Source organism: Euprymna scolopes, chromosome 17 (genome assembly GCF_053919585.1).
Source record: "Euprymna scolopes isolate OS-2025 chromosome 17, ASM5391958v1, whole genome shotgun sequence".
Taxonomy (NCBI): Eukaryota; Metazoa; Mollusca; class Cephalopoda; order Sepiida; family Sepiolidae; genus Euprymna; species Euprymna scolopes.
Window position 1 is genome coordinate 28,406,890 of NC_136498.1, and position 23,338 is coordinate 28,430,227.

Here is a 23,338-nt window from a genome sequence, read left to right on the forward strand (position 1 = left end):
CAGCAGTATTGAGCACTTTCTTCAGTTTTTATTAATTACCATTTCCACTATATATATATATATATATATATATACATGTATGAATGATATATATATATAAAAATGAATATATATATCAATGAATATATATATATATATATATATATATTATATATATATATATATATATATATATATATATATATATATATATATATATATATATATATAAAGCTGAATGTCTGTGTGTGTCTGGTCACGAATAGGCTCCTATATGGTTGACTATTATAGAAAGCTGATCACATATAATGATAGAATATGTATCGAGACACAGGAATGGATATGTTTGATCTGGAAGAACAGTGGTTCATTAAAATTGTGGGGTCTGCGTACGCGCCTGGTCAACAATGTATAGAAATAAAACATTTAAAAAATTTAAAATAAAACGTTTACAAATGTTTTTGATATAGATGTACATAAGAATACTTCTATGTTTTAACTTAAATAGGGATGGTATAATAAAATGGTGGGGTCTGCGTTCGCGCCTGGCCTTCATAGAATGGAAATAGGCACAAACTTTTAATATCTATCTGCGTAAGTGTACTTTGATAATTATGTTTCAGTTTGAGGAAATATGGTATAATTAAATTATGGGGTGTTCGTTCGCGCCTGACCTCCATAGAATGGAAATATGTCACAATGTTTAACAAGGTTTTTTTAATATAGATCCACAGAATATTGTGATAAGTGTTTCAGTGTGAACAGGTATGGTATAATAAATTATGGTGTTTATCTATTTTCTTTTTCTTTCATCATATTTTGTTTTGGTTTTGATACCCCTATGTTACATGATAAGGGCTGTCCCCTTTTCATGTAAGTATAAAAAATAGAGAGATTACTTAAAATGAAAATAAAATGAGAGAAAGCAGAAATCGAACCTTGGATATAAGTTTTAAAGAACAATAGGTTTAAATGGAATGTCCAGTATATTGTGAATTCTGATGAAATAAATAATAAATAAACTATTCAAAATTTAGAAAGAATGTGGATAATAAAATATGGGTTAAATAAATTAGATATGTAGGTTGAATTCCTTTGTAAAAACATCAAAGAAAAAATAGGTTATTGGGAAATCATAATGTCGGAAACGTGCAAAGTCGCGCATGTTGAAACACGTGAATTTTGCTCACGTGGCCGGACATGCATGGATTTATAGGAAGTGAGAGTTAGTTAGTTAGAGAGACAGTCAGTGAGAAAGTCAGAGAGGGTCTGGGAATTCGAACGTCTAGGAAGCGAGACGGTCACTTTGAAACTAATATGTGAAGCTTTGAATTCTTGATGAGAAAACCACGGCCGGTCGTGAAGAAATAAACCCATCATGTGTTTTGATAAAGCTCGTCTTTGTGTTTGTGATTCTTACAAAAAGGTAAAGTGAATTGTTATTATATGTCTGTGTTATAAAATGTCGTGACATACACATCTCATATCCACAATGTTATTCTACATCTCATATCTACACTAAGACTGTATGAACACTATCTCCTCACTCTAAGAGCTTCACATAGCAACACTTCTATTAACCTAAGAATGAACATATTTTTAATATATATGAATCGTCATAACACGAACACGGAACGAACAATCTCTCTCACAACATCCCTCTCTAGAACCCTTACAACACATCTCTCTTCTAAGACTGCGCTTGTAACAAGACTCTTTCTAAGCATCACTTATAATAAGACTCTCTCAATGAAACAGCTATATAACACCTAAATTCGAAGCTATCTCTTTACAACTCTTTCTTTTCATAACCTATCATACTTTAAGAAATCAGAGTCTATTTTCTGTAGGCTGTTTTTGAACCCAGTCAACGACAGGTACTTTTGCTAAAAACTACTTCATTTACTCACATAAAATTAATATACGAGAGTATAAATTTATGTGTAAACTTTAAGTATTTACTTCAAAAGTGCTCAATACGTAGGTAGAGCTAGATAGTAAGTTATAAAATATATATAGCGATTAATCTACACTGAATATTCCGCGTTTCATTCACTCTATGACTCTTCAGGCTTATGCGCATAAGCCTGAAGAGTCCTAGAATGGATGAAACGCGGAATATTCAGTGTAGCTTAACCGCCATATATATATATATATATATATATATATATATATATATATATATATATATATATATATATATATATATATATATAATTTACTAATGCATCATTTATCTATTTATTTTATCATTAGTTCCTTTATCAAAAACATGACCTAGTTACCAGGCAAATTTTACTAGCAACTCAAACACACACGCGCGCGCATATACGTGTGTGTGTGTGTGTGTGTGTGTGTGTGTGTGTGTGTGTGTGTGTGTGTGTGTGTGTGTATTCGGTTTGTGTTGTTCTTCGTACGGCATATAGGTCATGCCTTTTGAAAAGGGGACTAGTTATACACATACACATTAAATAAAAGGTGGGAAAAAGGGAAAACCGAGATAAAAACCCTTAAAAAAAAGGTGGGATAAAAAGAAAAAAACCTGAACTGTCTCCTTGGCGAACTTTATTTCCGGTCCGACGGTAGTGATTGTCGAATCGCCCCACCCGCACTCGTCCCCAATTTTGAAAGCAGAAGCAAATGGAGAAGGCTTAGAAAAAAAACTCAAGTAGAGGGTGGAGACAAGACAGTCCCCCACCCACTTGAAATGATACCCCCCTCCGATGCCAACCCATAAACCATACCCTCACGCTCCCTCGTTTGGGTGCTTTTATTTACCTACTTATTTTCTCTCCTTTTCTTTTAAAGCAATCTATTTTACCTATCGTAGAAATACGATATAGTCTCGCCTGGTTTCGGGCAACAGCGGATATGTAGAGGTGGAGATTTGCTATTTGTGGCAAAGAACAAAGGGACAATAAAATCTGACCGCCCCTCTCCTGGGGGTCTTCTTCGGTCGGCAGAACCTACCTCGTTGTACCATGGGGGAAAAAGACCTGATGCCCTATGGTGCCTCAAAAGTAAAGGTGACCCTCCTTTTTTTTTCTAGTTCAACGGGTCGTAGGACCGATGTTAATTCCTGTTATTTTCCGTAGCGGCAAACAGAACGCATAGCATTGTAGTGCCGTTCGTTGTTACATGTAGCGTATTTTAGTGATACTACATCCTTGGGAAAGTGCCAAGAACAGCGCTAACAATTAATAAATATGTAATTTAATAGGCGAATGAAAATATGCATAAAAACATAAATGGGTCACCAGTTAGCAAGTGCTAATTTAAGAACGGGATGTTAGAAATAAGATCAGAAAGCTTGGATGAACGGACAAAATATATTTATATATCAATAATATAAAACACTAGCAGGAAGAGCCGACGTTGCCCGGGATTGAATGATGATCAACGAATATTTCACACTCCTATATTTTTATTATCATTAAGATCAGTGAAATCGCCCGGGGGGGGGGAAACTTCACATGCCTCCCTGCAGTAACTTAGTCTAAAATATGTGTTATTCTACATTACACTCTACAGACCTACTGTTTCTTTTACAAAATTATTTTATATAAACTTCGTTTCAGTTAACGAAAAAAATACATTAAGAAATTTACGTGCGGGTTTGGAACCTAGAGACGACGGCATGCAAAAAAATAAATAAATAAAAATAATAAAAAAAAAAATTCTTTTTGTCAAATAATAAAAATTTAAAAAAAAAAACATGTAAATTTTCAATTCTTATAAAATTTTATGCGGTTAATGAAAAAAAAATAAGAAATTTACGTGTGGAGTTTGAATCTACAGACCACGTCATACAGTAGAAAAAAAGAAAAAAGAAAACACGCTATCAGCTTACCCACAGCAGAGTTTTCGCGGTCGTTGTTCTATCATTCTTATTAAGTGACGAAATGGAAAACGGCTACACCGATGATAGATAAATTAAAATGGTGGTTTTATATTATCGATTATCGATAATTATTGGGGGGGGGATTTTGAGACAAAACCTAACTAAAATCACTCCCAGACTTATATATTAAAGTTCTGTAAATTTTAAAGAAAATCTGTTCAGCCATTTCAGAGTCTATAAGGAAAGAACTCACACACACATACACAGATGAAGTTGCATTTATATAATTGTAGAGATACTTTCAAAGCTCAAAGTACGTTATTGAATAAAGAGTAGGGGATCAAGAGGGGGGTCATGCTTCCACCGGGCAACGCCGGTTACCGGGTCCTACTAGTATATATATATATATATATATATATATATATATATATATATATATATATATATATATATATATATATATATATATATATATATATTGGGGAAGTGATGTACAAATTACGATTAGCGTATGAAGCGGGGCTCTTTGTGCAAACAAATTTGAGCTTAGGTATTTGGACAATGTCAAAACATTGTTAATTCACTGTCCGCATAGCATTAGTTGTATAGCGCAACAGTTAGAAGCTCCAGCTGTCGTTTAGGCAATCGGGTTTCGATCCTGGCTTGAGGTAGTTGCTTGTGTAGCCGTATTGATGAGCTGTGAAACAGCCAAACAGTACTGTATGTGGATGACTATATATATATATATATATATATATATATATATATATATATATATATATATATATATATACAGTTGTGCGCAAAAATATTCGACCCCTGTCTAAATTTTCTTTTTTCGTTGAATCTATGCTTCAAAAATCTTCATAACGCCTTTTAACGGCTAATTATGAATAAATTGTATATTTTTCAACAATAAATGAGGAAAAGTAATTCGAGATTAATAATATATATCAATTTATTTACAAAAAATATAAATATGGATGTTGCAAAAATATTATTCGACCCCTTTAATTTAAAGTTTAAATAAAAGCGTCATTAAGTTTATTATCTTAGTCTGACCTTGTATTTATTTCCTATAAATAATATTTATGACTCTACTGAATCTAAAATCAGTTCAAATTGAACTTCAATGCCATATTGAATGATTGAATAATTGTTTCAAGTAAAAAAAAATCTTTTTCAACGTCAACAAATCTTCAACTATGACAAAGAACAAAGAGTACTCTGAAGACATTAAAAAGAAAGTAATCGATGCCTACCAGTATGGAGAAGGTTATAAAAAAATTTCCAAACGTTTTTCCATACCACGGTAGACTATTATGTCCATTATCAAAAAATGGAAAGTAAAAGGGATTGTATCAAGTCTTCCAAGATCAGGTCGTCCAAGAATAATTACGACACGTGGGGCTAGGAAAATTGTTAGATAAGTTTCAATAGACTCTAAATCTAACCTAAAGGACGTACAGAACGATTTGAAGAATGCTGGCTCAGATGTACACTTGTCAACTATTCGTAGGGCATTAAATCGTGCCGGATTGCATGGACGTATTGCCAGAAGGAAGCCCTTACTTTCCAAAGCTCATCAAAAGGCTCGATTAAATTTTTCAAAAAAGTTCCTAGAAATGCCTATTGATTACTGGAATAATATAATTTGGTCAGACGAAACGAAAGTGGAACTATTTGAACGCAACCAGCAACGCTATGTTTGGTGAAAAGAAAATACTGCTTATAATGTGAAGAATACCGTTCCAACCGTTAAGCATGGAGGTGGATCAACCATGGTGTAGGGCTGTTTCAGTATAAATGGAACTGGAAGATTAACCATAATTGATGGAAGAATGGATTCAGTAAAATATCAGTCCATACTGAAAGAAAATCTTGTTCCGTCTACGAACCAGTTGGGGCATCGAAGGAGGTATACCTTTCAACAGAACAACGATCCTAAACACACTTCAAAGAGCACTAAGGCATGGTTAAAGAATAATAAGGTGAACGTTTTAGAATGGCCTTCCCAGTCTCCAGACCTAAATCCGAGTGAGCACTTATGGCATGATTTAAAAATTGCGGTACATCAAAGAAAACCATCTAATTTGATTGAATTAAAACAGTACTGTCAAGAAGAGTGGTTTAAAATTCCAGTGGACGGATGTATAAGTCTCGGTATATGTTATAGGAAACGTTTACTTGCAGTAATCAAGGTCAAAGGAGCTTCAACCAAGTATTAATGAAAAGGGGTCGAATACTTTTGCAACATGCATATTTTTATTTTTGTAAATAAATTTATTTATATTATCAAGCACTAATTACTTTTTATTATTTTTTTGTTGAAGACTATACAGTTTATTCGAACTTAGTCATTAAAGAAGGTTTTAAAGATTTTTGAAGTATCCATTCAAAGAAATAAGACAACTTTGGTAGGGGTGGAATACTTTTGCGCACAACTGTATATATATATAAGCAGAAGTACACGTCGTTGACTGGGTTAAAAAGTCTTCAGAAAATGGACTATGATTTATGAAAATATGAATGATTGTGAAAAGGGGTGTGTATGTAAAGAGATAGCTTCCAACTTTTGAGGTATCAAAACCAAAGCAGACCTTAAACGAACATAAGGGGGCAGTAGTGTTAATCTTTATTTTCAGTCGGTTAATGCAAGTGTTAAGTCTGCGATGGGTTAGATTTAGTTATTTTTTCTGGGAATTTAAACTGCATTCTTTATTTTAGTTTTACATTTTTTCTCAAAGCTTCTTTAGACTATATATTGGGGTTTTATGTATATGTATGGATAAGTTTCCTTGCTCTTATCCATTTGTCTGTCTGGTACCAAAGATACTTAAGCTTTTATACATTTTTATTTACACGAAGTTTATATGCTAATTAACATATCGAAGAATTGATCTTATAATCTTCTTCTTCTTTTTCTTCTTCTTCTTCTTCTTCTTATTATTATTATTATTTATTTATTTATTTATTTATTTATTACTAGCGGTTGGACGGCTTTAAAATACGCTTAAATATGATATTTTAATTTGTCCAGATTCTGTATATATTATTATAGAGTCGTGATTTCAAAAGTTTAAAAAAAAAAAACATTTAGGTGCAATCAGCTCGAATCGAAACCGAAGCATTCAAAGCTAGAGACGTTACCACCGTATCAGCGTGACACGCATATAAAAAAATTTACAATAAACTAGGAAGAATGTAGAAAATGTTGAACACTTTTTTCAATTTTGAGCCATTTTTGACCATTTTAAAACAATTTTCACCGGCTGAAGACCCATAAAAGAACCGCCCGTAAAGATCCAATCATTTGAGGCCCCTAAGACCAAGAAACTAAAACGAAAGATATGCTACAATATATGAAAATGGTTGATTGGGGAGAGGAAAATTGTTCTTTTTCTTTACTAACTCAGTGTTTGAGAGATAAAGAAGTTTAATGGGGCATTCGAATATATATGTATCTCATATAGAGTTCAAATGTTAGCCCCAGGTAGTGGGCCCCTTGATTTCTGAGAACTTCGGCTGAAGTAAAATTTGTTAAAAAAGTGAATAAGGCAGGGGAAGCTAGGGCAGTTGCTGTTGATCTATCCAAAGCCTTTGACATAGTCTGACATCAAGGGCTTCTCATGAAAATAAAACCATAGGGTATTTATGGACGAATACTTAACATAATCAGATCCTTCATAGACAAGAAATAAAGTCGATAGTCGTAAATCTTGATCTTTAATGTTTTTGATAATCATAAACGATCTATTTAATTAGACTGTGTCCGAGATGGGTATATTTGCTGATGATATCAGGCTTTATAACAGACACGAGGGAAAAGTGAACGTACACATGGTGGGATCGTTCTACCGCTCCTGTAGATATCTCACTGCTGACGCGATTCTCTATCTATATAAAAGGCAAGTCCGTCCAAGGATGGAGTACTGTTGCCACATCTGGGCAGGAGCTGCTAGAAGTAGCTTATCCTGCTTTGACAGAGTCCAAAATAGACTTCGTAGCTTAGTGGAGGATGCCCTTTTCTCTTCCCTGCAATCTCTTTCCCACAGAAGGGGCGTTGCTAACCTGTCTTTGTTTTGTCGTTATTTCCATGGCAAGTGCTCGTCTGAGCTCCAATCTCAGGTCCCCCATCGCCAATCTTTCACGAAAAACACTGTCAATAATTTTCCCCATTCTTTGACTGTACCTAAGTTAAAACGTAGATTCTATTAACAAAGCTTCTTTCTTAGAACTGCAGGCCCGTAGAACTCTCTTCCGTATGTCTGCTTCCCAGCTGACTACAACTCGGTTGTTTTAAAGTCCAACATAAACAAATTCTTGATGAGCCGCCTCCTTAAGTAATCCAATCTACCAAATTTCCATTACTAACGATTACTACGATATTATCCCATTGGTTACTTTACACTAATTAACCCTTATCCTCGAGTGGCCTTCGGGCCTTGATAAGTGGTGACCCCTATGTAAAAAAACACATATCCAAGGGAATGGCAGCAAAACTTACAAAACGACAGGTAGTCTCTAGTGGAAAGGAGTCATAAATGGACAATAACATTTCATGCTACTAAGACTAAACTTCTTTGCTTTAACAATTATAAAAAGTATTCTCAACCACAGATTGCCAGTATCGTATACCTTTACAAAGCAACTATTTGTCACATCATGGCTAGCATTTCTATCGCTAGTCTTTCCCTCTTCAACAGGATCCAAAAGGTATCTCCAACCCAACGTTTTTCGAGCTGAGAGGAAACCGATTTTTCAAATCAGTCTCTCTCCATGTAAGCCGTGCAAAGGAAAAATTGCCAATAAAATAGAGGGGTTTGATGATCAGGGTGCGAAATGTTATCTCGATATCTCTGTCTGCGCATCACTCATTTCAGATAAATTAATAAATAGATAAATAATTACCTAAGAGAACCTTAGCCTCTCTCTCTCTCTCTCTCTCTCTCTCTCTCTCTCTCTCTCTCTCTCTCTCTCTCTCTCTCTCTCTGTGTTCTAGGTCCATTTTCTCCAAAATAAAACCTTGAAGATCTCTCAACGTACGACTCTCTTGCGCCCCTTTTCTTCATGAAAAGAAGCGGAAAGTGTGAAAATTACCTGGTATAAACGCACTGCACGTATATACAATGAACAATTTCGTTGTTGAAAATATAACAAGATCAGTTTGACGACCATACCAATATTTTTTTCGTAAGTGTTTGAGCTAGTTTTCAACGAGGATATGTTGTCCAGATATCTGATGTATACAACAGTCTAGGAAGTCTCAGAATGCGTCTCGATTAGTTGATATCTCTACTACAGATCCACCATTCGCCCATTAACTATTATTGCCACATTATTTCCACATCTCGGCTGGTATATTCACCACTAGTCTCTCTCTCTTAGATAGTCCAAAAAAGAGCCTCCGCTCTAATAAGCACTATCAACCAAGCTTCAATCCCTGTCCTATCACCGCAATATTGCATACCTGTTCCTGTTTTATAAGTTTAATGAACAAACTATGATGAACCCATTGCACTTGTACCCCATCGGTGTACATGTCCCTGGTAAACCCGTTTAGCAACAAAATCATATCGCTTCACTGTAGAGGCCCCTAGATGCAGGAAAGCCTTCAGATCTAATAACTTTTTCTCTCTGGCTGCTAGGCTTAAGAATTCTCCTCCTACTTCCTGCTTTCCTGACTTTACTAACATGCAGAAGTTTAAAATTAATGTTTATCGACATCTATCCCGTTTTCTTATATAGTCCACTGTAGACATTGTTTCAAATAGTAGCCCCTTATGTCCAAGTGGGCATATGCATTGATTGGGATAGAAAAAATGAAGTCTTAAATCTTGAACCAGGAACATTTGAACACAAGGATCTCCTCCCTCTACAAGCACATAACCCCATGCAAAAATACCCATCGGAACATCCATATCAGCATTTTTGCTTCAGTTAGAAACCTTGGTAATCTAATGATTTCAGAATCACTCCTCATATCAAAACATAAACCTTCCATCAACAACAGACTTGAGTTTAACTCCCCCTTCATTATATAACCACTTCCTCATAACCTTCCAAGATTGTTATTTATTTTATTTTATGTCAGACGTATATATATATATATATATATATATATATATATATATATATATATATATATATATATATATGTGCATGTATATACACCATTAACCACTCTTTTAGCCTACACTATAACTACAACATTTTTGACACTACCCCACTACACCCTTATAATAATGCTACACCATCCCATAATTTTTCAAACTTATCAATGCCTCATTTCGATATATCCCTATATATTTCATATTTGCAATCCAATCCTATACAACTCCAAATTTATACGCTATAGTCAAAATAGTGAATTTATAAGGATATATAATATATACGTATAGAAGTATTATAAAAGCAATGTATACGTACTTGCATGCATCAACTCATATATTTTTCTTGTTGGGTGGCATCATGGGCGATTCAATATGAAGAGGAAAAATAAACAAATAAATAAGTAAATAATTACACATATATATATATATATATATATATATATATATATATATATACACACATTAATCTACGGACATGCATGTTTCGGGGTCCTGCCGCTCTTCAGCATAACTTGGCTGTACTAGGAATATATATATATATATATATATATATATATATATATATATATATATATATATATATATATATATTCCTAGTAACAGTCAACTTACGCTGAAGAGCGGGAGGACCCCGAAAAATGCATGTCCGTAGATTAATGTTTTTAAAGAATAATAAATGCATAAAATAAAAATATTACATTATTTATGTACGTCCAAATAAAAAATGGGCAATATTCTAAATAAAAAAACCGCCTCCAAGGTGGAGACGCTAACCATATTATCATTTAAAAAAATCAACAAACAAAAATATGTGTGTGTGCGTGTGTGTGTGTGTGTGTGTGTGTGTGTGTATGGATATATATATGTGTGTATGAGTATATGTGTATGTACGTGTGTGTATATGGATATATATATGTGTGTGTATGTGTATATGTGTATATGTGTATGTATGTGTGTGCATATATCGATATATATATATATATGGATATAGATAGATAGATAGATAGATAGATAGATAGACAGATAGATAGATAGATAGAAAGATAGATAGATAGATATAGATACAGATATATAAATTAAAAAATAAATTATAAAAAAAATAAATACTAAAATTTAAATTAGCATGTGAATGATATACAACAAATAATTAGAAATAATTGAAAATAGATAAATAAGTTATAAGCAAATAAACAAAATAAATAAATAAATAGAATCAAGTCAACATAACACAAAAGACAGGACCAGAATAATAATAATAATAATAATAATAATAATAATAATAATAATAATAGTAATAGTAATAATAATAATAATAATAATAATAATAATAATAATAATAATAATAATAATAACTCAGTATTATTAAATATATTTAATTTTAAAAAGTGCTGAAGCTGCTAATAGTACATTTAACACAAAAAGCAAAAACGGATTGGTATATAACAAACTAAATAAATGAATATAAAAGAAAAATGAAAGGAGAAAGATAAATAAATACTTAAAAATAAATAAATATTAAATAAAGAGAAAATGAATAAACAAATAAAATATAGAAACAAAAAAATTAAAATAAATAAAAGAAGAAAATTAAAAAATTAAGACAAATAACAATATGTGTGTGAGCATGGGTATGGGTACAGATTTGTGTGTGTGTGTATCTATGTGTATATGTATGCGTGTATATATATGTATGTATGTATGTATGTATGTATGCATGTGTGTATATGTGGATATATATGTATATATATATGTATATGCATGTGTGTATATATGTGTGTATGTATATTTATGTAAGATCCTGGATATGACCTTAAACTATATCCAGTGGTGAGGCCACAGCTTGCGGGCTTTGGGGAGTGTGGAGCCACCCTTTAATTGCCATTGCTCCCAAGTTCACTCTGACTCGGAGTGGTAGTACCTGTTTGGGTCCCAATTATGGGTTAAATAGAAACCGACTTGAAAACAACAACTATATTCCATTAAAAAAACTTTTCTTCAAAATCTTTGGATTCGGCATTAAATGACCTGAAAAGGGTTGATATGCCGTAAAACAAAAACAACCAAGCAACCATATTATGTAAAAAAAATCCTTTATGTAAATAAACTATATAAATAATGACAGTTTATTTAGGCAAATTAAATACATTTTGTAGCACGTTCCCAATTACTTCTGGTCAGAATTTTAATAATAACTTATATCTCATTCGCTAAAATTAAGCAAAACATTAAATCAAATAATAAATCAACAGATAGATAAAAGGATATATATATATATATATATATATATATATATATATATATATTAATTAAATTAAATAGATAAATATAAAAATAAAAATTTCTATAGTAATAGCGATGATAAGAAACCTTTTTCTGTTTTACAATTTATTAAAACAAATTCAACATTGAGTAGCACATTTAAGGACATTCTTTGGTCCTTTTTCTTTTGAAAAATAGATTATATTCTCGAAATATTAAAACCTCCACGATCCCAATTATATTCACACAGTAAGTTCATATATTTCTGATTTTATTGTGATTATCTTGAAAAATAAATGGATATACGAAGTTAAAAATGAAAAAAAAAAACAAATAAGACTTTCGTTTTTCCAGTTTTGTTCATAGGTCACGCCAATATAACAGATGGTTCCCTGCATTGCTATAGCCTTCTCATACTCTTCAATATCTATTCTCCAGCAATCTTTTAAGCAAACTAATTTTCTCTATCATATATATATATATATATATATATATATATATATATATATATAAGTGCAATCGTCTGGGTGTGCATCTGTCTGTGTGTGTACACTTCCAAATAACTCTGTCAATTTTCAGTCTACAGACTCGGTATTTGACGTAAGGAGTATTGAGATTGAGATTTGGGAAAATCTTTTCAATCGGTTTTCGATCAGAAATTTGGCTGTCAAGGTATCAAAGTTCAAAGATTTGACCTTTGAAAACTCCACTAAACTCCTCCGTCAATTTTGTGTCTAAACACTTGAAATTTTAGCCGTAGGTTACCTGGACATGAGTCAAACATTTTAATATGTATACATATGCACATATGCACATAAAATTATGAACAGTACATCGGGCTTGAGCAAACCTGGGATTAACTGCTAGTATATATATATATATATATATATATATATATATATATATATATATATATATATATATATATATTAAGGTTTGTTTTTGAAATATCGTTAATTTATATATATATATATATATATATATATATTAAGGTTTGTTTTTGAAATATCGTTAATTTATATATATATATATATATATATATATATATATATATATATATATATATATATTAAGGTTTGTTTTTGAAATATCGTTAATTTCAATGTATACTGTTTTCGTTTTACGGGTCTAGATTGTTATTTTAAAAACCAGTCACCGTTAATTTTGAGTAAAGCTCAATGTGTCTATCTAATAGGGGCAGAGCATATATAGTGCAAAATTTTGTTGAAAATTAAAAGACTCACGTTTTCTTTTTTTATAACCTTCGTTTATTTCCTGGATTTTTTCCCATTACATTCCATATATATATATATATATATATATATATATATATATATATATATATGTATATATATATATATATATATATATATATATATATATATATGAAACATATATATATATAAAAAAAACGAGAGCAGTACGAATTTTGACATGTATACCATCGGTAATACAGTAAATAACATTCTTTTATACAATTTAGGCATTTTATACAATTTAGGCAATGCGCCAAACCAAACTCGCAACCAAATCCTGTTTAAGGTTAGATATTAGTCCTTTAATAGATGCTAACCGATGGTTGATATGCATCAAATTTTCTAATTATAGGGATTAATACATTCTAAAAATAGAATCAATGTGCTTTGCTTCACTGTCTTTCTGACAACACTTTGTTTATCACTAGCGGGCGCAGCTGGCCTTCCCTGTTCGTAAAATATGCTTAAATATATTTCAATTCTTCAGATTTCATATTTATTATTAAAGAGTCACTTCTCTATTGAACATTATAGTACGGATTTCCAAAAATTTTTTAAATAAATGGTTTGCGTGCTATTAGCTAAAATAAAAACCAAAACATTTAGCGCTCCAAACGCGTCCTCTACCATATGAGCTATTGGCAGATAGATAAGCATGATATTAAATTAAACCACTTCAAGTTATGAACGAATTTGCGCATGCTCAAAAGTAATATAAATAAGTCGGCAAGTTGAAATGAACATTTTGCATTTCAACTTGCTGACATATTTCTGTACGTTATTCATTCCGCCAAACAAAGAGTTTATTTGTTATAAACTATCCTTCGTAACTGTTTACTGTTAAATTCAATGTAATTTGACCCCTAGTTTAAAAGTTTATCGGTTTAATATTTTTACACAGACACAAACGTATACATATATTTACTGTTTTATTTATATAGATCAACACTTACAATCGTGTAGACCATGGGTCTTGATATTTTCGGAAATGTCAAAAAAGAAGATATTTCTAGAAACGTTACACAAGACGATATGTCTGGAAACAAGAATATTATTTAGGAAACGTTACAAAAGAGGATATGTCTGAAAACGTTACAAAAGAAGATATTTTCAGAAACTTTACAAAAGAGGATATGTCTGAAAACGTTACAAAAGAAGATATTTTCGGAAACTTTACAAAAGAGGATATGTCTGAAAACGTTACAAAAGAGGATATTTTCGGAAACTTTACAAAAGAGGATATGTCTGAAAACGTTACAAAAAAAGATATTTTCGGAAACTTTGCAAAAGAGGATATGTCTGAAAACGTTACAAAAGAGGATATTTTCAGAAACTTTACAAAAGAGGATATGTCTGAAAACGTTACAAAAGAGGATATTTTCAGAAACTTTACAAAAGAGGATATGTCTGAAAACGTTACAAGAAAAAAGGATATTTTCGGAAACGTTACAAAAAAGGATATTTCTGAAAATGTTATAAAAGAATATATTTTGGGAAACGTTACAAAAGAGGATATTTGCGAAAACGTTACAAAATAGGATATTTCTGGGGAGTGTCGTTCATTATTTATGAAACAGATCATTCTGGTTTGATTAGTTTGTTTTTACGGTATATCAACCTGTTGTGGTGTTACAAAACAATGTATACCATTAAGACTGATAGAATATGTGTCTTGGCGCTATATACAAGTTACGTACGCTTGACAGTCGGACAGACGTATAACCACACTCTTTGGTTTCTGCATTTGTTTTCCTTTTTATTTGTGTCAATGTATTTCATTTCCACTAAATACTGAATTGTGTCTTTCTTTCGGGCCATTACCGGTCCACGATAAAACCATTTCCGGATTTTTTAATGCCGAATCAAGTAGTTTTGAAAAACATTATACTTCAAATTCTTTATATCTTCAAACATTTATTTACGTTTTGTTGTTGTTTTTATATTTAAGAGGAAAATAGTTGTTTTTGTTTTGGCTTTGCAGCACATGTTTGGTGCATTTTAAGTCACGAAGTTGGTATCTTCAAATAACTGATTTGGTAACATCAGCTCAGATGATTCTACTGTTGCCATTTCTTTTCATCCCAACTTCCGTATTATGCGGATTCTTCAAACTACTGTTCTTATCTTGAATGTTATTTTCACAACGTTTATATATGTACTAGCAGACCGCCGACGTTGCCCGATCGTAAAATTGCATAAATATTATATTTTAACTCACACTGAAACTGAGACATGTGCATACGAGTATTATGTTTTTTTATAAACACTTCACTTCTTGTAAGTAAAAAAAAAAAAATACTCGCACTGAGATCGAAACCAAAACCATCAGGTCGGCTTAACATGATCTTTAAAAAGTGTTTTCAAACTAACTTATCCGTAACATTAGTAATCTGTCATTTGAACGGTTCACGCATGAGCATTCGTGAAACAGTTATCAAACTGATAACAATCCGATGGGATCCAATGTACCAATTTTTCAATTTTTCGCAAAAGTTTTGCATATAGGTTTTCGAGTGCTATTAGATACTATGAAATGTCGAAGGTATGTCTTTCAGATCTCCCATGCATACAAGAACGTGAGAAGATCAATGTCACGATAAATTAAGGCTGACTGTTACAATGCCACAATAGAGGTCACTGACGATTAGGGTTAGTTTGGGATAGTTACTTACGGATACTGACATTTTGTTTGACCATCCTCTTAAATAATCAATTTCTGGCCAGTTACAATCATCGTCATTAACCTCTTGATGTTTCATCCGTCAAACTTAAAAACTTTTTCCTTGAATGGCTCCTGGGGCCTTGCTAAGCGGTTTGCAATAAATAAATGACCATCACGTTTTAACTATTACTATATAATCGAGCACTCTGTTGGATTTCTTTCAACCATTAATGATGATTCTAAAACGAAACGAATTTAATTCACACTTTTTTCAAGTTTTTTATTGGTGTTTTTTTTTAAATGCGCCTTACACGTGTTTCGTTGAATAGCGGAATACCACTAAACAACTATTCAGAAATAGGTTATGTTCTTCACAATAAAAACTTGAAATACTTTATTTATATACAATGAAAAATGGTTTGGAGAAGAAAAAAGATAAAAGGAAATAAAAAATATGCGAATCTTGCAAAATGAATAAATGAATAAATTAAAACATAATTCTCCCCCAACAAAAAAAAACTGACTTAAAAACGCTGGTGGAAAAACGTCTTACGACATCATATAACATTTTAAAAATACATATTTCCAAGATTTCGTATTTAGGTTCTAAATTAAAATCAGAAAGTTAAATGAAATCTCAGAAGATATAATTTCTATTTATAACTAGCATAGCCTGTGTACCGGCGTTGCCCAGTGGAAATATGATACAAAACATAAACAGATTTGGTAAAGGACCCCTTTAAAAACATATTAAACTACAGTTGCCAGGGGGGACCGCTGTCAGTCCTTGGAAATAGTAGGCGAGCACTAGTACCCGTAGCCAAAATGAAACCACCTGGTTTCTCCAGTCGAACAGTGGCGGCTAGCGGAAGCCATTGGCTGGTATTGTCAACAACAGTGGTCACTGGCGATTAGTGTTGGTTTGGGATAGTTATTTGCGGGTACTGACATTTACTGGCGGACACTGGCTGCTTCTGCAACTGGCAGTCACTAGCGGTCATGATCAGTGTTCATTAAACTGCTCTGAACAGAAATCAACTGTCGAGCATTGTTGAGCACTGGCATCCGCTGGCTGTCACTGGATGCCTGTGACAGGCACTTCTGATCGCTGGAAGTTAGTGCTGTTGTGAGGCAGTTATTGGAGTTTACTGATAGGCATTGGTGGACACTCGCAGCATTTATAATTGTCGCTGTTGGTTTCCAGCGTTCACTGTTGATCACTAGTATGACCAGCATCGGCCTGAATTGAATTGCTCCGTAATTAAATTGATCGATTGGACTGCTTCGGCATTAAATTGGCGAACATTAGTGGTCATTGGCGTTTTGAGGTAGTTACTGACGGTCATTGTAAGTCACGGTTGATTATGATCAGAGTGTGATTCCACTAAACTCAAATGAAATAAAATTGTCTTTCTTCAATTCAACCGTTCTAGTTTTTTAAGATATGATGTTCAAATTAAATTCATGTTTATATTGTATTTTTTGTTTGTTAAATTGTTAGGTAAGTGTACAGAATAGTAACAAAAAGCTGTAACATATCATATTAAGAATAAGTTTCTAAATAAAAAGTTATTATTTTAACACGGTCTGTATTTTGTGTAAACTTCCGGAAAAACGACGATGGCGAAGACGACAATGACGGTAAGAGGAAAAACATGAATGAGATTTTTTTTTTAGAAATATCAGCGTGTTTGTTCATTGAAGAAGTAAGCCTACGAAAGTTGATATTTTCAGCGTCCGTAAGACTGAAGGTTTTTGATATCCGATTGCTTGTTGTTTTGTTGGATAACACCAAGTAGTTGTTTGTAAGCGTTCGAACTTCCTTTAATGCGATATTCCCTTAATCGGATATTACCTAAAACCGATGAACATCCAATCAAACTAAACGGAATTTAATAATAGATTCTGAAGCAAGCGTTTTGTATTTACCTAGAGTAGCCATAATTATTCTTTCAACGCATCAAAACATCGGTACATTTTATTTACAGATTTGTTTTATTTTCGTAGAACAATCATTGTATGTACGTTAACATTAGATTTTTCTTGACATATACTCATCAGAAAAAAATAAATTGTCTTAAAAAATTCATGGCAAGGTAAGGTTGACAATCAAGAATATAAAAGTCACATCTTGGGTTTACTTTTAGTTACCATTCTTGTTAGGCATATTAGTGGCCTTGCAAGGCCACAGGGGAGACAATCAAGCAAAGAAAAACCTTCAGCAAAATTCCTCCCAAAGCAGCAAAACTGAAGTTGGTCTGCCAGGACACTATATATATATAAAAATGTAGGCAAATATGGCCATATTTTATTGGTTTGAAAGCATAGATTCTTTTTTACCAATTGTCATAAACTTTTACCCATAGAATATTATAATTTACAGAAAGCCTGCACATTTTCATGTAGTTTCGTCCCATAGAACCAAAAATATGAGCATTTCAATATTCAATTTGGCTACAAGTATAGATATATCCATATATATTAGTGGCCTGGCAAGACTAAAGAGGAGATAATAAGGAAAAAAAACCTTAAGTAGAATTCATCCAAAGCAGCAAAACTAAAGCTGCCCTGCCAGGATACAATGCATAAAAATGTATGTAAATTTGGGCATATTTTATTAATTTGAAAATATACGTATTTTTTGTCAATTATTATAACATTTTAACCATTAAATAGTATTACAATCTTCAAAAGCTGCATATTTTCACTTAATTTCGTCGCATAGAACCAAAAATATGAGGATTTCAATATTTAATTTGGCTACTAGTATATATATATATATATATATATATATATATATATATATATATATATATATATATATATATATATATACACGAGGGGCGTGCAATAAGTAATGCCCCTGACCACGTCCGGTTGTCCGATCTAGCTGAAATTTTGCATGCACTATGATTTATATCTCTATGGGTGATGTGAAAAATTACAGCTCTTAACTAATTGTGGTTTCTTTTTTACAGGTGTTTGAACTGAGTCAGGTGTGAAATGGAGCCTGTTGAATGGCGAGCAGTGATCCGGTTTTTTTTATTTGAAAGGACGCACACCACAGGAGACTTTTGCTGAAATGAAAGGAACTTATGGTGATAATGCCCCATCATATGAACTTGTAAAACGCTGGCATCGTGAATTCAAATATGGCCGGAAGTCTGTGGAAACAGCTCCCAGACTTGGTCGCCATTGACGAGGCATCTGTCCATCAAGTTGAGGCTGTCATTTTGGAAGATCGGCGCATTACTATTCGCCAAATAACCCAAGATGTCAAGATTAGTACAGGGTCTGTGGAAACTATCATTCATGACCATTTGCATATGCATAAGGTATCTGCCAGATGAATTACCAGGTTGCTCACACCATTCCAGAAGCGAGAACGCGTCGAGTGCTCGAGGCTGAATTTGGAGATGTGCCAAGAAGATGAGTCAAAGTTTTTCAAAAGACTGATTACACAGGATGAAAGCTGGGTCCATCACTACGATCCAGAGGCCAAAACCCAGTCAATGCAGTGGAAGCACTTGGAGTCACCACCTCGAACAAAGGCAAGGGTGCAGCCCTCCGCTGACAAGGTCATGCTCAGTCTTCTGGGACCAGGACAGAGTAGTGATGACAGATTTCCTGGCAAAGGGTAACAAAATTACAGGAGCCTATCATGCTTCACTTGCAGGACAACACTCCAGTCCACAACTCGCATGTCACCAGATCAGAAGCACAGACGTGTGGTTATGAAATTCTACTCCATCCTCCCTACTCTCCTGACCTTGCACCCTCTGACTTTCACCTCTTCCCAGCCATGAAGTTGTTTTTGAAAGGAAAGCGTTTCCCAGATGATGCAGCCTTGATTTCTGAAGTCACGTCGTGGTTGGAGGACCAACCTGAGGTGTTCTACAAAAACGGTCTCCAGAGCTGTATCAAACGATGGGAGAAATGCATAACTCTGGGTGGTTCCTATGTAGAGAAAGTCTAATAACTGTGCGAAGTTTCGTTGCTCTACTGCTATGGGAAGTGGGTCAGGGGCATTACTTATTGCACGCCCCTCGTGTGTATATATATATATATATATATATATATATATATATATATATATATATATATATATATATATATATATACCTTTCTGGTAATTTATTAGTTCTAATCTCAGCGACCATTGATTAGAATTTAATAAATAAAGGCTCGTTGAAAAGGTAATGACCTGAATTGTGTAGTGAGCTATATGAAATTTACCCTTAAGGTTGCACATTAAGGGGATCATCCATCATCCAGGGCATATTTGTGGCACTTTTTTACAGTCATGAAATGTTTCAATCATAGTCATTTGTTTTGATAGTTTTGCATATGAATTACAAAATATCTGATATTTCCCCATAACCTCTGGCCTTGATGGAGGGAAAACAAAAACTTGCTGCTATGTTTCAAATGATCGGAGAAAACAGCAAAGGGGACTTGATGCCAAATATATCTTATGTGTTATATTTCTCCTCTTTGGTTTTAATACATAAAGTAAATTTCTCAGTGTATAAGAATTATTTGATACTGAAGATATTCATAATCCTATCCCATTTCTAAAAGAAGGAAGATATAGCATATGAGTAATATTTGGAATCAAGTCTCCCCTTATTGTTATTTCAGATTATTTGACGTTTTGGGGGAAAATATATATATAGAGAGAGAGGATCTCTGTTTGTTAGTTTATAAATAAACAAGAAGCTCGAGCACTGTAAAAGCGGTGGGCGAGTGTTTATTAAAATGGACATTTATTGAGGTCATTTGCGAGCACCGTTACCATGGGTGGGTGGGCAGAACTGTCGACTATCAGCGCGATAGTTTTAGGTACAACCCTCGGCTAGGGAAAGGTCTAGCTGCATTAATGAGTACTGATACAACAAAACAGTACTGTGTATATATATATATATATATATATATATATATATATATATATATATATATATATATATATATATATATATATATGAAAATGATATAGAGTTAAAGAGGGGACCGGAAGAAATTAATGATGAAGTATTTGGGGGCAAAGAACGAAATCGGGCGGAGGTTAAAATGGTAAACTCTAAACGAAAACGACAAGAATGAAAAATAAGGAGTGAGTGTAGGAAAGGGTGGTTAGGGTTGGGGTTAAATGGGTGGTAGTCGAAAAACAGAAAAGAAAATTGCTGAAGAAGCAAAACACAAAGAAAAGGGGACGAGAAAGGGTCAACAGGAAATAACGCCTTGTGTTGTTGTTATTTGTTTTCCTTAAAAAAATGTCTGGCATTTTTACTGGGAATGTACAAAGTTCGTTTTCTATCCTAGCGAGAGAATAGATAAGTTGTCAGAAAGAACAATAGGTACCAGATGCATTTATTCCCATCTACCCCGAGTTATATTCTGTATGTCTGTCTGTCTGTCTGTCTGTCTCTCTGCCTCTCTCTCTCTTTCTCTCTCTTAATATATATATATATATATATATATATATATTATCTATATATTATATATTATATATATTGTATATAATATATATATATCATATTATATATATATCATATTATATATATATACTACATATATACGTTAATATATAAAGATAGAAATCGTTTATATATATGTATATATATATACATATATATATATATATATATAGATATATATATTTAAATATGTATACATATATAAAGAACCAATGATATCGTGTATATATAAATATTGAGAAATAAAAAGGAACAAACCAAGTTATGTGTTTATCAACGGTTCGTCTTTTTTTTTTAGACTTCCTCTGGATGCATGAGATTAAGAAAACAAAAACACCAGTAGAAATATTTGAATATATATATATATATATATATATATATATATATATATATATATATATTATTCCACTTCCCCTTAGTCTATTAATAATCGCCTCATCAGTTATTAGGTGTTAACTTATTGACCATCCTTATTTTATCTATCCCCTTATATATATATATATATATATATATATATATATATATATATATATATATATATGACAAAGAAATCTTCTCTCTCTTATAGTAAGCTGTACTCTTTATTCTGTATTGAGCTTTTTTGTTTGGTTGGGATTAAATTATTAGGTATTTATATTAGATTGAAATTTACCATTGCGTATATCAGGTAAACAATGCATCTTTTTTATTTCATTATTTATTTATATATATATATATATATATATATATATATATATATATATATATATATATGTAAATATATATATATATATATACAAGCTGTACCCCACCACGCGTTGCTGTGCCTCAATTTGGTGTAATGGAAAAATATTTTTAAAAGAGAGAAAATGTATATTTATTTTTATATTCCCAGTACAGCAATCATGAATAATTCGCTCCATAAATTGAAAAAAAAAGGCGAAAATGAAAAAAAAAAAGGTACTCTTGCAGAATTTTACCCGGGTCCTCGGGAGTTTTCGTCAATCATGGCTTCGGCTCGACCAACAGTCACTGGATAAAGTCGAACGTTACTAAAATGTTGAAACCCTAAATCGAATTTTTTTTTTGTTATAAAAAAAATGTGAGTTTTTAATTGTTTTTGGGGTTAAGGAGGGTTGTATTACTATACACACAAATTTGAAAAAGTTATCAAAACCAAATATACAACAAATAAATGTTATCAACGGAAATATAAATTACTTTTCTACCTAAATGGATAATTATTTTAGTTTTTTATTTAATGTAAAATGTTTAATCGGCTCGTGACATAGGCTGACATATATTCGGTGGGTTTCTAACAGTATTTTGTGTAGTTTTAACTCATTTTCCCAAACCTAACGTAATAAACAGAAAGTCCGCCGCCATTTGTATTTTTCAAATACACCGATAAACACTGTATGTTTTCGAGCCGAATAAACATGTTACATTTAATAAAAAACACTAAAAAAAAGTATTCAGTTAGTTAGAAAATAACTTATCTTGCCTTTGATAACATTTATTTGTTATATATTTGTTTTTTGACAACTTTTTGTAATTTATGTGGATAGTAATACAAACCCGAAGGAGGTATTTTATTTATTTATTTATTTATTTTAATTGGTTGACAAAAAGTGATTTGTAAATTTGGTGCTTTGGTTCGCTAGTTTTTAATAGTTATTCCTAGTAAAATTCTAATTTCACGATATCTTCTTTTTTTTTTAATAAATTATTAGCTGAAAAAAATTATAACGGTATTATTTCAGCACGTTTCC

The 23,338-nt window shown here is 32.3% G+C and overlaps 1 protein-coding gene across 1 annotated transcript in view; it reads right to left on the reverse strand.

Annotated features, from left to right (window-relative positions):
- LOC145297076 (uncharacterized) overlaps positions 1 to 10,277 on the reverse strand; it is a 30,200-nt gene extending 19,923 nt beyond the window's left edge. Inside the window, exon 1 of the mRNA XM_080143306.1 lies at positions 10,250 to 10,277. The gene's annotated coding sequence lies outside the window, so the exon portion shown is untranslated. The remainder of the gene's footprint in view (positions 1 to 10,249) is intronic.
- Between the last annotated feature and the right edge of the window lie 13,061 nt (positions 10,278 to 23,338).